This window comes from Fukomys damarensis, unplaced genomic scaffold (assembly GCF_012274545.1).
Source record: "Fukomys damarensis isolate Sample0158 unplaced genomic scaffold, DMR_v1.0_HiC HiC_scaffold_3, whole genome shotgun sequence".
In the NCBI taxonomy this organism is placed as follows: domain Eukaryota; kingdom Metazoa; phylum Chordata; class Mammalia; order Rodentia; family Bathyergidae; genus Fukomys; species Fukomys damarensis.
The window spans coordinates 42,343,172-42,362,307 of NW_022900915.1; the positions used below are offsets into that span (position 1 = coordinate 42,343,172).

Genomic DNA, 19,136 nt, shown 5'->3' on the forward strand with positions numbered 1-19,136 from the left:
GGCATAAACCTTGTCTGTGCCTCTCCAAGGAGTGTAAACATAACATGCTCAATATGAACAACTGGAGGCAGATTCAGGGACGATTGTGAATAGGCTCCCAGGCACACTCCGTAGTGCTCCATAGTTCCAAGTTCAAAGCTGTGGGGGAATCCTAGCAGTTTGGCATAGTAGCAGAAGCGTGGGACTTCAAGTCAGGACACAGGTTTCAATCAATCTCTCTTCTCAAGTTTAATTGCATGACTGTTAGGTCTTTTTCTCATGGATATACTTGTCCGAGGAAATCACGCTTAGATGTGATATCTGAAAACCACTCAGTCAGAGAACCTGCTTATGAATTCTTAGCAGGGAGTGAGCTAAACAAGTCATGTGAAACTGGAGTTCCTTTCTGTCTATTTAGTCATGTATGTCTCAGTTTAAATTCTAAACTCTCCAAAAAGACTTTTTTTTCTTAACTTTCCACATTCAGGTTGATTTTTCTTTCCTCTACTCACTTAGCATACCTAATATCTACACTCTAAATTCCAAAATATAGTTTCATTGATTTAATCAATACTTCTTGTATTTGCACTATGAACAGCTCACTGTTAAGGAAATATCATATAACATAATAAAGGTAACACATGATACCTGCTCTGAGAAAGATTTCAATTAAACTTTGTTACTTTATCTAATCTTTGCAAATGTCTTTTATCCTAAGAAGTTTATAAGTTGCTCGAAGATAAGAACTATCTAATACAGTTCATAAAGAGTGATTTATCCTTTTAGACAGCTCTGTAAATATTATATTAATATTTAGGGTTCTGGTAGATTTTCAGATAGTTTTTCTGGGCAACATAGTTCAATGCGAGGAATTCCAAATCCAGGACCACAAGATCTCCATTTATTTGCCACCACACTGAGATTTTGGTTGGGTCATTTTAGCTCCTTAGTGTACATTGTGGAAAGTTACCATAAATGATCTTGGAACACCTTCAGTCTTCTGTGTTCTGAGATGGTTATGCCTATATATTTGATCATGGATTACTTTGCAAACTACAGCTCCTCAAAAAACACTGGTGGAGTAAATGAATAACAAAGGTTTGTGACAGAATATGAAGTTGTAAAGGTTGAAACATACATTTTTCATATAAGGAGAATAAAATGAAACTAGTCCAGTTGCTAACAGACTTACTAAAAAATGGCTTATGTTCTCAATAGTATAACTTGAGATAACTATATGTTCTATTAATTTAATTTCACACTGAACTCAAATGCCCACACATACACAAACACACACCCTACAGCTGGAATAAAAACTACACTACCATATCTAACTAATAATGAATAAAGTAAATCAAAAGTTAGATTTGAAATGCTTCCTTTAGGAAAAATTTCCCTAAAGTGTTAGCATGATTGACTTCTTTTTTAACTTTCTGGGAGCTAAATTACCAAAATATTTTAGTATGATACTTTCAGATATTCACTCACTTTTAAGAATTTTTCTCAGTCAAGTTTAAAAAGGTATCACATTGGCTGGAAGAATAAATTTTCCTTACTCAAAGAAGCATTAGTATGTTTTGGGTGAATCATTTGTTCTTTTTAACATATTCTGAGAATAATATATCTGAAACATACTAAGGCATCAACCAGAGGTCCAGGCAGGGAAATGCATAATAACTGATGGCATCACTACCTTGAAAACTCAAGCTCACAGCTGGGTGCGGTGGGCATGCCTGCAATCTCATGCTCTGGGAGCATGATGCCGCATCACCACATGTTTGATTCCAGCCTGGGTAACTTAGTGACTTAGCAAGGCCATGTTCCAAAATTCAAAATTTGAAGAGTTGGGGAAGTGGCGTGGTGTGAAGGCTATGGGTTCAATCCCCAGTACTGTCCCCAAAGGCTCACTTGACTTCTGACACGAACTATGGTACTGAAATAAGAAAACAATTATTATGTGGCCCAAGGATACCTAGGCAAAAGGCCTGGGTTGTGTTCTGTCTGTCTTATCCTATGCAAACTATGGAAAATTCAACTTCAAGTGAGCGAAGCCCTTACACAATAAAGGCAAAGCTTTTAGAATCAAGTTAAACAAGTATCGTAAGTGCCATGGGAGAGGATGGTTATGATGCTTATCTGTTTAAGATAGAAAAAGGAAAACCACAAAGCTAAAGACTAGTAAATTCATTCACATTAGCAGTTCCTCTGTTCATCTACAGAGAACAAGAAGGCAAGACTCTGCAGCATATGCAACTAACAAAAGATTAGCACCCAAAGGACAGCAACAAACAATTTCTAAAAACTCCTGCAAAATTTGAAAATATACTAAAGACTAGAGGAGCTTCTGGGAAAAGGCCAGCGTGCTATGGGGGCGGAGGATAACAATTTTAATCTCAAGTGAAATGTGACCAAGGCAATGCAAGTTAAAACCACTGTCAAGTATTTTATACAGATTAGCAAAAATTAAAATCATTACAACATGAAGAATTTCAGTGGATGACAGACAAGTAGGTAAATGACTGCTGGTGGGATTGAAAACCCACTTTGGCAAAGCATTTGTCAGTGACCCCCAAGGTGAGTTGAGATTATTCAGCTATAACTCAGGAATTCTACTCCTCTGGAGAAAACCTGCATATGTGTGTCAGGAGATACACACACACACACACACACACACACACACACACACACACAAGAGCATGGCTTCTCATAGTGAAAAAGAGAAACTACCCAAATACCTATACACGTGCAAGAATCTCAAAGCTGTTGAGCAAATGAGAAAGGCATAAAAGGAAAGGCAAGCAGGATTCCACTGATTTGAAGCTCAGGAACATGCAATATTAATCTGTGAACAATGGTATATGCCCATGTGCACATATGTGCAGGTGTACATGGAAACATGCTGCCTTGTATCCACTCTTCCATGAAAGGAAAGCTGTGGGATTTTTAGCACTTCCATGACAATATTCTCAGTGAATTTCTAGATTTCATAGCTTCCATTATTGTGAAGTTGGTAACACGGAAGAGGAACAGGTTGTGTACTAGGTACAGAGCTTAGTTTTAGCCATGATGAGACCAAAATACCTGCACGATCTAGATGAGACTCATGCTGAGCAGGTGAGATGCTCAGAGAAGATTCCAGAGATGATGGGGATGGTGCCAGGACGGTCCTGCTGCCCCGGAGTCAAGAGCATGCACTACGGGGATCCCACAGAGTGGAGCCTGCCAAAGGGGAAATTTTAGCATGCACAGGGCACACAGCTAGAGAGGAGCGTGAGTGAGAGGAGACCGAAGGGGACTGGAGAGTGGTGAGGAGAGCCAGGGAGGAGTTTGGGAACAGAGAGCAAGGACGGAGTTTAGTTTTTGTGTCCACAACTTGCACTCTTTCCAGTGCCACCCAAACATTGGGTCTCACACAACTCTGCAGAGCCAGTACACGTACTCTTGGTAAATCATCTCACACACTGTGAACTATCTGGGGTTGAAAAGAATAACTTGGAAGGATGATGCTATTTATTTCAGCAAAGAAGAACAGGCAGCGTTTTCTTTAGGGGAGAACTAAGTCCTAAACTATTGCAGCAGTCACAGGAAAAAGGTACCTAATATTCGATTCCCGCCCAGCCACAGAGGCAAGGTGTTTGGAGGCAGACTTTTCTGCTATGCTGAATTTTAAAAGGTATACAGAGTGCAACTTTTTTTCACCACAAATTTCCCTGGGACTTGCCCACCCCATGTCTGACTTTCCCCCGAGATTTAGGGTAAAGCGGAGAGAGAGAGACAGAGAGAGAGAGAGAGAGAGAAAAGTAAAGGACAGGAAATGGTGACAATCACATGTGAATGTTGGCTGGGAGAGACACTGTTCAGTAATAAAAGCCAAATATTTAATGGTTTGGTTTTAGGATGTAGCAAATCAAATTTTCATCAAAATGACCTAAAAAATCCCAGCCAAATCAAAATATCAGATACTTGGTGTTATTAAATAACTAGACAGCTATCATACTGACTACAACTGGGTTCTCATTATGGAACAATCTCAACTTTAGACATGTCTTTTAAATGGAAAAGTTCTAAATAATGAATTAAAAGATTTGACAGCAGCAACATTACCACTGAATTTTCAAATTAAATGTCAGTATTTTTTTAAAAAATTGATGTCAGAATAAAGAGGAAAAGTAGCCTACTAATGCCCAGTTGCCCTTTTAAAAACCACAAGTGTCTCCTAAGTAAATTAGCAGACTGAGGCCACCAAAAACGAGCTTGGCATTGTCTGGAATTCACTGGGCCACGTCATTCCCTGGCCTGAGGTTGTGGAGGGAGAGAAGCTGACGCTTTCTTTCTGGCAACCGAAGTGGCAAATAAAAGAACTGTGTTATTTATTTTTAATTAAAACCCTAAAGGTATTTTCTTCTAATAAATGAGGCCTTGCTGCTTAAGTTCATTAAGGGCAAGAACACAAAGACAGGCTTTAGAAATAAGTGATTTGGAGTGAAATAAGAGTAATGAATGGCAGATACATTTAATGCTAAATGCACTCCCATGTCTTACAGATAGAAGGAAGGGATGACAATTCCAAAATCTTTCTGTAAAAAAACATATTTTATGGATTTGAAAATAAGACGATCTAGCTCTGGGTAATTTAATTTTTAACTCAAACATTCAGATAAATATATCAATAATCTGCATGAATGTCCACCACTTACACAGGTATTTCATAGAAAATCGAAGACTCTGTCACTCCCGTTCTTTACTCAGATAAATGATACTATCTGGGTAACTCTTCAGATAACCGACACTAACGTCTCTGCGTTCTTTAGAAAATCATTGCCCGAAACACCCTGTGCTAACTACTTTGTTTGGTATTCGCTGTAACTTTTGAAATGGTCTAAGTCCCAACTGCTGTTCTTGACAGCTGTGTATAAAAGCAGGAAACCATCGCCTTCGTGGAGAGCTGCTCTGTGCCCTGTTAATTGTAAGACAGGCCGAGGGATAAGGGAACTTACTGTGCCTGGTGAGCTACAGTGAAGCTGCCTTCAGTAGCCCAGTAGCCTTCTGGGGTAGGGGACTCTGCTTTCTCTGACCTGACACAAGATTTGGTGCACAAATGCTGCACTGATTGCAAGTGTTTAACAAACCAATGACTAAAGATGTGAGGTAGGCAGTATTAGTGAGAGGACTCCAGACAGTTAAGTAACCCGCCCAGTGCTATGGAGCCCCATGCACAGGAGGCATCAGGCAGGCTGGCGGCAGAGCAGGATTCTGGCCAAGCTCCTCTCACTCCAGAATCCACACCCTGTGTGCTGTGCTGGTGCACTTGCACGCTGCTTCGTGTTTCTATTCCACAGGACGTTTTCTCTTCCCACAAAGCTTGGATATGTGCAGCATGTCTCAAAAAGCAGTTCTGTGAACTATTTTATGCCATAGACCTCTAAAAATGAGACTGTATGTATATATATATATATATAAATTTGTATGTCTAGAACTGCTCTAGAAGGATACAAGTGTCTGCTCAGGGTGGAGAAGAATTTATAGCAAAAACAGGGCTGCAGAGATAACTTTTGCTGGTTACTCCCTAAACTGTTAGGATTTTTAGCAACTTATACATAGATTACACTTTGCTTCCCTGAGAACACAATGTCTAATAGCCCAAACCCCCAAACCCAGGGAACAGCAAGACCAAACTCATGAGGAGACAGCAGTATGAGTCCTGGAAGTTAGGGACTTCTGATGAGCTGGGGCCAAGCATGGGTGTCCCCACAGCTGCACCCAGCTGCTGTAGTTTCCTGTGGCTGCTGCAGCAAATCAGCACTGTGCAGTGCCTTGGGGCAAAACCGATCTTCGGATTGTTCTGGAGGCCAGCAGCCCGCAGACCTCACGGGCTCAAATCACAGTGCTGCCATGGCTGTGCCAGTTTCTGGAGGCCCCGGTCTCCTTGCTCCATGCAGCTGGCAGAGTAACTGCTTCCCCGCTTCAAAGCAAAGAGGAATAGGTGTTCTCTTGTCCCCTCGGCCAGGCCCAGCTTGCTTTGTGATCCCCTTCACTGGCTTTCCTTTCCTGTCCTTTCTGTAGCTTACAGGCCTTTGTGATTATGCTGGACCCTCCTGGGTAATCCAGGCTAATTAGGCCATTCTGAAGTCAGCTGATTTACAGTCTCAGTTCATTAGCAGCCTTAATTTCCTTTGTCATGTGGCCTAACATACTCTGAGGTTCCGAGGAGTGAGATGTGGACATGTGCAGGGGCCTTATCCTGATACCATTCCATTGTTAGGGCTCAGGGATTACCCCAATCTTCTGAATTAAATACGTCCAGGCAAACAGGATGAGCAAAACTGGGGCACGCAAGGCCCTGAGCTAAAAGAAACCCTTGGGCCAGCGGGAAGACTCTCTATGTGGTCTGAGCAAGTGACCCAAAGTTTCGAAAAGCTCATAAGAGATCAGTGGAACCAGGTTCAAGGAGACCAGCCAGGGCTCCCCCTTCCCTTACCGACATGGCACTGTGTGGTGAACCCGGCAGAGACCAACCCAGAGAGCTGGATAACTCAGAGCCACTGAGCCCTCTGGACACACAGGAACCCTTGCCGCAGGGTTCCATTTTCCTTCGGATAGTTCTCAAGGGGGAGGTAGCTACAGGACTGTGGAGAGGACGTGACCTGTGCCATGAGGCCTAACAGAGCATCGCAACTGGGGCAGTGCCTGCTGGGTGTTTCCTGAGTCCTTCCATGAAAAGGGTGACTGGATAGCACTATAGCCTGATTTTGTTTCCCAGGTTTTTTTTTGTTTTTTTTTTTTTGAGACAGGGTCTCACTATGTAGACCTGGAACTCACTATGTAGCTCAGGCTGGTCTCGAACTCACAGCGATCCTCCTGCTTCAGCCTCCAAAGTGCTGGGAGTACAGGCATGCACCACCACGCCCAGCTGTAGCATGAATTTTAAGCGAACATAAACTACTGTATAACATCAGAGATATGGCATAATAACATATAAATCCAATATATAAGTTGTATATAAGGTGAAAAAAACTATTTCTTTGTCGGGTGTACCAACTCGGTTTAGCTTCATTGGTAAAGTCACTGTCCACGTTCTGAGACACGTTCTGTCTTCCTTTGTAGGTCAGAGAGCTCTACGAGAGGGCAGACAGACATAATCTACCAAGTGCTGTGGCTACTGATTTTGAACTACAAAGATTAAACTTTTCAGTTGATGTTTAAAACATAACCAGACCACAAGGAAAACCGAACAGAATGCTTTAAAAGCACCTCCGTTTCCCACAGTGGACACCGACCAGCTGGCTGGGCCGACAGGCAGGATGCTGGGAGAGGGAGCCCTGTGCTCGGAGTCTCTGGAACCACCAGAGAAAGAAAGAACCACTTCCTTTTTCTTTTTTCCCTGGAAAAGTTTTTTTTGTTTTTTTTACTTGTGTGATATTATGATTCTAACATAAATTGATGTCATTAATAAACTTCTCTATCACACTAAAAATATGCGAAGCAGTCTCTAATAGTAAAAGTCAAGCCGATCCACGCAGTTGTTTCAAGTCCACGTCACTGTGTCAGCGAGGTGCCCTATGCATCTTTATGCATATATAAATGACCAGCTTTTCAAGATATTATACCCAACTAGCGTTTATTTTGAGGAAGCAGAGTACTTCATCAGTGCATTAACTGATACAGTGTGTTCTCATTGTTAAAATATTATGTGTAAAATATAGACTTTTTTGAAAAGTCATCACATAAAAGATGAGTTAAATTGCATTAGGGGACAGCACAGAAATTTAAATTTTAGGCAATTAATTCTGGCCAGTAGTTTCCACTATGACTTGGTATTAGTTTTAGATATTTATAAGTTTGTGTGCTTACAAGTTCATACTGACACATGAGTTCAGTTACATCCCATTTCGGTGGAATGCCTGGGAAAGGCAAGCTGTGGTTAAAGAGAAGCCTTTCGGTCTTAATGGCTAAAGTCCTACTGTAACAAACAGTTCCCTCTCCCTCTCTCTCTCTGAAACCAAGCCTTTTGGATTTTCATTAAATTACTTAAGTTTCATTAAACTTCTATTATTATTAAAGCATGAAGAGTGTTGGCCAATTTAAACCTCTTCTGTCTGCCTGTTGAGTGAGTAACAGCAGGACAAACAAGCAATCGTACTTTTCATACTAATGCAAGCAAGTTAACGCTGCTTCTGCTCCGTAAATCCCTTAGTCTGAAAAGAAACACAGCTTGTCATCACCAGGGGATTAGTACCATTGATCTCACAATAACCAATCAAGGAGAGTCAGATTGCAAAAATTAGAAAGCGTAAGCAAAGATGAAAACGTTAAACCAAGAAATTCTAATGCTCGGAGATTAGGCTAACTGTCACTTTACATTCACACGCATCCCCCAAAGATGAGCAGGAAACTGAGTGGGCTACAATCATGCATAGAAAATGTGTAGCTGGAGTCTACAATCCAATCATAATGTCCTTGAAATAAATATAACCTCCAGGTTCCCCTCTACTGGGCCTCTATAGAAAAAAAATCTTAAATCTTAAAAAAATATTCATTCTTCCAAATAGCTGTCTAAAGTGCATCCTTTTATTATTTCCTATAAAAACAAGCTCTCTTCTCACATTATATAAAAAAAACCAAAAAAACGATGTTTGGTATTTCCAAGTCTATTACAGAACACTTCCCTAAGGCCTCCCACGTGACTACAAGAAGCAGTTTAAAAAGCATGCTGGTAAAAGCTTAGGCTCCCTGCAGACAGGAACCAGCATTTTCCACACATACCAGATTTACAGCTTAAGAAATGGTTGCTCTTTTTAAAAGTTTGTTTTGAAATTTAAATGCAGGGTTTTTATCATGAATGGGTGTTGAATTTTGTCAAATGCTTTTTCTGCATCTATCGAGAGGATCATGTGGCTCTTGTCCTTGACTTTGTTAATATAGTGTATTACATTTATTGACTTACATATGTTAAACCATCCTTGCATCCCGGGAATAAATCCGACTTGGTCAGGATGTATGATCTTCTTGATGATCCTCTCTATTCTGTTTGCTAGTATCTTATTAAGGATTTTTGCATCTATATTCATTAAGGAGATTGGCCCGTAGGTTCTCTTTTTTAGTTGCGTCTTTCCCTGGTTTGGGAATCAAAGTGATACTTGCTTCCAGGAATGAATTTGGAAGTATTGCTTCCCTTTCAATTTTATTGAAAAGTTTGAAGAGTAAAGGCAATAGTTCTTCTCTAAATGTCTTGTAAAATTCAGCAGTGAAGCCATCAGGACCTGGGCTTTTCTTTGTTGGTAAATTTTTAATTACATTTTCAATTTCACTGATTGCAACTGGGGTATTTAAAATGTTTATATTATATGGGAGAATTATAGCTTCTAAAACTGTAGTGTATGTGTGTTTGTACAATCTTGAAATTAAATGATTTTATGGCAAGTTTTATTTGGATTTGATGTGATTTTTTACCATGGGAAGATTAAACTACTACAAAGGCGTAAGTAAGTTGTGGGAACAGCTATCACAGCAATTGTCTGTTTAGACTTAAAAGGAAAGGATTAAATCTTGGGAGTGGAGGGAACACTTAGTAAAATAAGTGTATATACCGGCATAGAAAGTGATGCCTGATTCCAAAGCTTTCTCTTTGAATACGACTGCTCCTGCTCTGACAGTCACAAAGAGTTCTGGTGCCACAGACCCCAGGTGTGGACCTCAAATAATATAAATGGTGTGTCATTGTTTTCACTTTTCTTGGTAAATTTAGGTCCCCTCATCTCACCAATTATACATTACAAGTCTCTTAGATTTGCTTATGCAAAAGTGTGGGACAAAATGTCCTACATACGAAGTAAAATATTATTTTTCAGGGACATAGAATTGTTTTCCCTGGGATTCAGAAATGCGGCTCACAGAGCTTGTGAGCCTAGAACCAGAGGAAGAAGGACTACAAAGGTAACTGATGCATTGAAATCTTTTATCAATATATTAATCGTTTAATCCAAGTATATATGATTATGCTTTGATACAATGCTGCCACGAGTAACCGACAAGAATAATTTAAGGGGGGAAAAGATGATATGTTATCTTTCTTTGTAGAAATATAATTTCCAATTAGAAATTTAGATCTTTGTATATAGCCTGGAGCTTTTCTATTTTTAAAATTGTTTTGTCCTTTTTGTTTTTTAGCTCAACATTCAAAATTATGTCAAAATATATTTAAAACTGTTACAGCTAACAAAAACATAATAATAATAATAATAATAATAATAATAACATAATAATAAATGTTATTCTTATGCCAGCACTATGCTAAGTTTTGTACATACATCATGGTCATGATATCCTGAAGTTCTTATAGTCTCTATTTTCCATGTGAGGAAAAAAAAAAAAACCAACATATTATAGTTACTTGCCAAAGTCTCAGAACTTATCAAATGTCCAATGTCCTGGCACTCTGGAAGATTGAGTCAAGAGGATTGCAAGTTTGAGCCCAGCCTGGGCAACTTAGTGACTTAGGAAAGCCCTGTATGAAAAGAAAAAGAAAGGAAGAAAAAAAAAAAAGAACTAGGGATATAGGTCCATGTGAAGATATTCAGTTCAGTCTCCAGGAAAAGCAGGTATCCCTGGAAAGACAGGAAGCCAGGCCAGCCTGCTTCTCCAGCCTCTTAACTCACACCTTCCCTTGGCCCTCTGCTTCCTGTGTCTATCCAGAAACCTGGAGTGTCCACAGTCTCTCCACCCTTAAGGGCTCAGATAAAATGCTACCTGTCTCATGAAATTTGTCTTCAACTTTGCCACTGGAACACTCACTGCACATGATGATAGAGAATTATTCTAACGAAAAGTAAGTTACCATGGTGGCTTGGTTTAGCAACTTAATTTTTCTCATGATTCTGCTCGCAAACCAAATTGGATGCGAACCGAATCAAGTTTTCCCCAAAGGTCAACAATGAACCTAACCATTGATTTCAATTTGGTTCTCATCCAATTCAATTTGTGACCAGAATCCTGCAAAGAATCAAGTTCATGAAAAGACATGGTTTTAGATGTTACCTGGCTAATTCTAATGTGTGAAGTAGAAAGCATGAGCTTGTGCAGCAGTTGCCTCTTAAAGTGCAAAAGTGTTTACAGTCAGATTGTACTTTCTGGATGCTGTCTGCCTAACGTGAAGCTGACACAGTCACTGCCTCCTTTGAGCTTCTGATCTAAAACAGATGCTGGGGGTAAACCCATACTAAAACGATAAAGGCCCTTGCACATATCAGTCCAGTGACTGGAATACACTGCACAGAGTATTTATAATATGTCTCACTTACAGGGCAATGCATATGTGTGTGCGTGTGTGTGTGTGTGTGTATGTGTGCGCGCGTGCACACACATGCACAAGACTGACGTGTTCATTTCGGAAAGGGCTGAGGTAAGTATTTCTCAAGTGCAAGTTCTGTTTGCAGAAGGCAAAGGCTCACCTCGGTGCACCCAGGAGTTCATTTGAAGAATACACGTGTCAGTCATCAGCAAGTGACCACTGCACATGGGAGCCACAAGCTCCCGTAAAACAACCCAGGCTGTTTCGCAGACCAAGCGCTGAGAGCGCGATCACACATCAGTCCTAGCTTATACGTAGCAGGTCCACCTACAAGAAAGCCAGATGTGGAACACATAAAATGGCTGCTGTGAGAAGTCAAACATGAGCTCTTCTCGTGCTGCTGTGTTCCATGACCTTTCTGATGAGCTGAGTGAGGACTGTGTGTTTCCAGTCAAGTGTCTCTGAGACAGACGCATAGCCTCCTCTTTAGTGATGGTAGCCCCAACAAGGTACACATGGCATCGGCTCTTTTCAACAGAAAAGAAAATGTTTAGTGGCCACACAACTCCTCTCTATGTAATTAGTGACTGTTAGAGTACAAATGTATTTAGGGTATCTCACAGTGTGAGCTCCAGATTGAACTATTTGGAATATTTTCTTAAGCGTACAGTTTACATACTGAGTCAATCTATATGAATTTATTGCAGATAAACAGCGCATATCAGAGCAGTTGAGAAGCACCAATGTTTTACAGCACTGGGCCCGACAAGACCAAGGTCACCAGCCTGCATTTCATACAGCTGTGTCTACCTGTGAATGTAATCGATATGCTTGCTTTCTTCACGTGTCGGAGCACGTGTGACAGATAGAAAACTGAGCTTTTTATTTAACAGCAGTCTTTTAAAAAGAGTTTAATTTTCTGTTTCAAGTAGTTTCTTTTGCTAGAGAGAATTGGCGGAGCAGACCCTCCTGCTAAGGGCCACTTTGCTTAGGGACCCAGCCCGGAGGCATCAGAAGTGCATACTGTCCCTGTCTCTGCCCGTGACTCGCAGGGAAGTCGAGGCAGTTTTACATAGTCTCAAATAACCAAGCCCTTGCAGAATAACACAATCCTGTCTTTCAGTGCTCCGGCTCTCGCTCTGAGACTTTCTTTCCTTTACTTTTTGACTACATTGGTCAAAAACATCCTGACAGATAGACCTTGCTTCATCCTTGCCCTTTCTTTCCAGCCCTAAGATATTATCTTAACAGCACTAAGAGGAAAAGCCCAATTCTGGTATTATAATTCATCGCTCAGGAATTTAGAAATACTTTAATGTGTATTTGATACACTATCAAATTGATACAGTATACAAATAATATACAATACACATGTAAGAAAGCATAAAAGTACAGCAAATTTCTCCTGGAATGACCTACTCCAAAGCCCAGTTCCCTGTTGTGGTTCCATCCCCTCTTCTCATGGGCCAACCTACAGCACGTGTGAATCATTTTTTTGCCTTAAAATGAAAAGTTTCATTATGTCTATACATAATATCTTCTATATATGCTGCTAAACTTTTGAATGTTATAAAAATAGGGTCTAGCTTTCTGTGAATTGTTTCTATCAGATATTTAAGTAATTAAGTAATTTTGATGCATCCATTTCATTAATTTTCAATGTTTCCTAATATTGTATGATGATATTTTATTATTTTTTTCTAAAACAATGTTGCTCTGAACATGTTATATAAATTCACTGAAGCACATATGTTAGAATTTCTCTTTGTGCAGTGCAAATTCTTGGGTCATAATATATATGAATGTTTATTTTCTGTGAAATGATGCCAAACTATGTTTAAAGTGATTGAATTAATTTCCACTCCTTTTTGTGATATGTAAAAGTTCTAGATGACCAAGTTCTTACCAACAGTTGATGTTATCAGAACTCCAAATTTTTGGCAAAGTGGTTTAAAATGGTATCTTTTTAACCTTACAAAATTTAAAAAATACAAAAAAGAATTTTACTACTTCTTGTGCTGAAGGAAAAGTCGTAAGAACAGTATCATTTGACCGTAAGTTGCAATGTGATTTCCCTCTTACATCTGAATACTTCAGTATTTGGTGAGTATGGGGATCTTATGAACATCTTCTACTTGATTACAACCCTCAAAGCAGATGTTACTCCATCTAATTCCCTGCTTCACCCAGTTTCCAAATGTTCCAATAGCATCCTGTGTACAAAATGTCCAAAATCACTTATTACCTTTATTAGTGACATCTTAGTCTCCCACCTCAGTATCTCAGTCATTTCCTACATTTCTGAGGTAGTTTTTTTCTTTTCTTTTTTGCATTAGTGAGGACTGAACCCAGGGCCTTCACATTGAGCCACACCCCCAGTCCTTTCCCAAATGTTTCATTTTGTGTCAGGGTCTTGCCGAGCGACTGTCACCCACACTGAGTGCCAACGTGCGATTGTCTTGAGGCACCTCGTGGTCCCTGGCGATACACTGTGGGCTGCAGGTCCACCTGAGTCGGCCTGCTATTGGCTCACGGTGTGGGTGACGGCGTGTGCCCTCCACAGGCTGATCGCGGAGGTGCTGCGCTTGATCAGGCATGTATAGTTTCCATTTGTACCACTCCTGATGACGTTCGCTTTGCTGGAGGGAGTGTCAGCAGCTACACTTCTCTATGGCAAACTCTCTTTTCCCTTTGCAATTAGTAGCAGCCTTGTGCAAAGGTCGTGGCAATGACCATCCTTTCAGACGTTTTAGGGGAAGGGGGTCAGGGGGAGGGCGAGGCCAGAGGGCTGGGAGGGGAAGCAGAAGTAAAAATGATGAAGATGGGAAATGTATATGTACCAATTCCTCAAGATACCTATGATCGTTATGTATTATAGGCAGGCATTAATAAAAGAGTCACTTGCAAGTTTTTTCTCTGGAATGCCTGTTCAAGTCTTCGGCCCTTTCTTCTACTGGGCTGCTTGGCTTTTAGTTACCAACCTAGAGGGGAATACAAATCCTTTGTCTGTTATATATGTTGTAAATATTTTCTCTCAGCAGCAAGTTGTCATTTTCTCTATGAACAAAAGCTCTTTAATGTAAACAAAGTTATACATTTTTTCTTCTATGGGTTACTACTCTTCCAGCCTTATTTAAAAGTTTCTCCTCTTTTTCAAGACCTTAAAATATTCTCCTGTGTTTCCTCTAAGCATTTTAAACTATTATCTTTTACATTTGTTTGCTTTTGTTCTTTTTTTTTTGGTACCAGGGATCAAACTCAAGTCCTTGCACTTGTGAGACAGGTTGCAGAACCACTGAGCTAAATCCCTGGCTCTTATCTTTTAATCCTTTTACAATTTGTTTTCAAGTAGGCTTGAGGGTATCGGATTTCATTACTTTTTAAAGGTAAACCAATTGTCCTAGTACATCATTGGTTATATAGTGATCTTTTCCCTAACGACCTGCATTACTTTTGTCATATGGCAGATTTACATGGAACCTTGATGTACTGTTAACTTCCCCATTAGCTTGCCTATTGTCTATGCCAGGGTCCTTCTAGTATTTTGTTATTCTTATACAGCAAGTCAAATATCTGGTAGAGAAGTTCGTTTCCTGACCGGCTTTCCAGGATTACTTTGGCTGTTCTTAGCCTTTTGCTCTACATAAAATACAGAAACAACTCAACAAAAACTTTTTGAGATTTTGATGACAAATGGGATGAATCCACAAATAATTGGGGGAGAATCAAAATTTTTATGATATCAAAACTTCCCATGCTTTCGCCTGTAATCCCAGCACTCAGGAGGCTGAGGCAGGAGGATCACTGCAAGTTCACGACCAGCCTGGGCTACACAGTGAGTTCCAGAACAGTCTGAACTACATAGTGAGACCCTGTCTCAAAAAACCAAAACAACAAAATCAAAAACAAAACTTCCCATGCTTTCGCCTGTAATCCCAGCACTCAGGAGGCTGAGGCAGGAGGATCACCGCAAGTTCACGACCAGCCTGGGCTACACAGTGAGTTCCAGAACAGTCTGAACTACATAGTGAGACCCTGTCTCAAAAAACCAAAACAACAAAATCAAAAACAAAACTTCCCATGCTTCAAATTTGCTTTATATTTTAAATTTTAATCTTTATACAGTTTGAATTACACTTTCTAACAACCTGATGCTGATGTATAGAAATGCATTTGACTTATATTTTATTATATATTAAGCCAACTGTTAAATGTTTATATTAATTTAAAGTATTAATCCTTAGTTTCTTTTAGGTTTTCTACACAGTTAATGAACTGTGAATAGGAAAGATTTTCTTTTTTCTGAGACTTATAAATTGTATTTCTTTTTGTACTCTACATGCACTAGCTAGATCCTCTAATAGAACACTGAATACTAACATTAACTGTGGGCACCCTTATGTCGAAAGTTTCAATTTTTTGTGGTTCCTCATGGGGCATATAAGAAAATTCTAACAACTCCTAACCTTCAGAGAAATTGTATTACGTCTGAGTGAATTTTATTAAATTTCTTCTTTGTACTAATTCAATTTATTGGATAGTTTTTCTCTATAAATCAACATGATATAAATATGTTTCTTCTCAAAATAAAACAATTTTTGTCATATTTTAGCTTTATTGGGATTAACTGACAAAATATATTTAATGTGTACAATTTGTGTACAAATTATATGTATTTAATGTGTACAATTTTAATGTATACATGTTTGCACAAAGGTACATGTTTAAAAATAGATATCATAAGCAAATAACATACCCATTGCCTCACATGGTTCCTTTTGTTATTTTGTGGTGCGCACACTTTAGATGTGTTACTTCTTAGCAAATTCTAGTACACAGAGCAGTCTTGTGAACTGCAGACACATTAGTGTAGGAACTTTCGAACTTCAGCGTCCTCCAGAACTGACCATGTGCCTCTTAACATTTTACACAGACACACACACGCACACACACACACACACACTGCTTAAACAATACATTCACTGCTACATGTAGTTTGCTGCTCTCACTGAGGACTTTTATATTCACCATGTGGAGAAAGAATGGGGGTAAGTAGTACACTTTTCCTTTTGAAAAACTTGCTTTTTGTTTGGTTTAGAAATCGAGGTGATGTTAGCCTCATAGAATGAGTGGCGAGTCTTCTCTCTTTTACTTTCCTGGACAAGTTTGATAACACTGAGCTTATGTGCTCGTTGGGATCCCAGAAGACTTTCGGGCAGGGCAGTTCTGTGCGCATTTCTAGGGAGGCAGGGACATTGCCCAGGATGCCAAGGAACCAGCACTGTCTTCTAGCTCTATGCTCTGCCACCACCTTCAGGTACCCACGTCTGTTTTCTACTCTTAGCAAGATGCCCACATTGGCTTTAGCTTGTGTTGGTTTTGCAAAGTTCTCATCATTTTAAATACATTCCTCTATACATTAGAAATATATGTATCCATGACTTATGTAAGGTCATGTAATGTTTTAGAGGAAGAATCCCTCAAAATACCTATTTTGCTATATTTTAACACAGAGATTCAAAAGTTTTAATAATAAGTAGGATTCTGTCATCAAAGAAGCATCAAATTTGGAGCGAAGTGAGACTGGGTTGGACTCCAGGATCTGTCAATTAACTGATTATGTGACACTGAGGAAATGAGAGCTTTCCTTAGCCCATCTCCTCTTTAAATTGGGGATATGAACACGCAACTTTATAAGGTGCTCCACAGCACACAGCAAGACATAAGTGACACTCACTGAGCACCATGAGCCAGATTGTGAGTAGAGACAAGTATTAACCCATATATTCCTTCCAGAAGCCCAAGGCGATTGAATACTACCTCCTCCTTATCACTGCTGTGAAGAATTAGAAGGCTTTAAGCATATTAGTTACTTTCCTCCTTGCTGGGGCAAAAATAGCCTACACTCACAGATTAAGGAAGGACAGGTTTTATCATGGCTCACGCCTTGGATGTTGGGTGCTTCAGTCCTTGCACACTCAGAGGTATGGCAGAAGGGGCTGGGAGGAGGAGAGCTGCTCTCCTCAAGGCAACCAGGAAGCAGACAGTACACAAGGAGCAGGAAGGGAGATATGCCCTTCCGGGTCAAAACCCTACTCCCTACCTACTGAGACCAGCAAGCTGGCTATGACCCCTATAATTCGATCATCTCCCAAAGGTCATGTCTATGCTGGTACAGGGCATTGAGATGGAACCCATAACAGTAAGCAATTTGTTCTGGTTCATAAAATTGCTAAGTAGAGAAGACGGGATTCAAACCTGAAAGTATGTTTCTACTGTTAAACAACAGAATGCTAGAATTCACAGCACTGAATCATTCTGTTAAAGAGGTACTGTGAGTACCTAACACGTAGTGCTTTAAAATAACAGTCAATTCTTTGAAGTAGTAATAATGATATAATTAGTAAAAGAATGAATAAAGAAAATGGATAACCAAACTGGTACATTCCCACATGAAATGTGTTCATAAAGAGCAAGGAAATGCTGATATAGCGGCACGTGGAATTATATCAAAGGCATTGCAAAAGAAGCCAGACTTAGGAGGGTTACATATTTTATAATTCTGTGCAATTTTCTGAAAAAAGCAAAGCTACTGGGACACAAATCAGGCCAGCAGTTGCCAGGGCTAGCGAAGGGGAGACAGGATTGACCACAGACAGCATGAAGGTCACTTCTGGAATGCTGGAAAATCACCCAGTTGGATTGTCTAAGTTTGCCACAAGTCACAGAACAAAAAATCTAAGAAGCATGGATTCTACTTTATGTTAAGTACACCTCAGTGGAGCAAAATCAAAATTTAAAAGTACTAATCTTTTTCCAGAAAGAGCAGTTCCAATATTTTAACATTTATAATGAGTTTTTACTTCTCATTAACATGCACATTTATGCCATTAATTATTTTTAAACCTACATTTAAAAAAAATTCAGTGCATTGTTAATAGTAACATATATACCCATGGAACAGCAATAGAGCTCCTTACCAATCCTCTGGGAATAAGGAAAGCAATTAAGAAAAGGAGGCTTGCTAGGGTCAAACTGTCAAGGGACACTTAATATGCTTCTTTAGATTTTCTGTTTCTTTTTATGTTCTTTAAGAAAGCAGTTACAAACTGACTTCTGGTAAAAACTGATGCAATAATACGAGAAGAAATGTAACCATACAGAACTAAAAAATCATGTTATGCAATGACAATTACACTTGTCAAAGCGAAACTTCAGGAAATAAACCATATTGTAGTTCAAAGTCAAAGAGTGGAAAATGTGAAGTTAGTAAAATATATAGATCCCAGATAGATTTTTTTCCATGAAGAACATTAAATGTGAAGTGGCTCAAGCTTGATTAAGAAGATTACTTAATTTCTTTCAATTATGCTTTTAAAAGTAGAGACAGATTCTAATATGAAAAATAAATAAAATGAAGTTAGAGGAAAATGCTTATTGGTAATAAAAGGTTCTGGCTGAAAACACATAAGGCCATCATTTCTAAAACACAACAAAGTTGGCTCCAGTATAGCTCTGAATAGGAGGGAGAAACAATTCTACCTCACAGCTTAGGAGCAGTGGTGCAGCAGAGGCCATGGGCAACATCTAGAGATGCAACTTCCAAACAGTGGTCACTTGAAGGATCCCCCGAGTTTGTGAGATAGCTGGTGGTGATCAGAAAGCCAGTTGTGCATGATCACGTGAGATGAAAATTGATCTTCCGAGTCCTTACTCAGTCTGTTTTCAAATTATTTGCAGTCTGCCTTTATAGAGTTGTGTTGCTTTGGAATTTAAGTGGAAACCATTGTTAGAATATTATTATTTGTGTGTGTGTGTGTGTGTGTGTGTGTGTGTGTGTGTGTGTGTGTGTTACCAGGGATCGAATTTG

General features: G+C 39.6%; 1 protein-coding gene across 4 annotated transcripts in view; it reads right to left on the reverse strand.

Moving 5' to 3' along the window:
- Nucleotides 1–19,136, reverse strand: part of Xrcc4 (X-ray repair cross complementing 4) — a 251,954-nt gene that overhangs the window by 43,130 nt on the left and 189,688 nt on the right. The gene's annotated exons all lie outside the window — the stretch shown is intronic.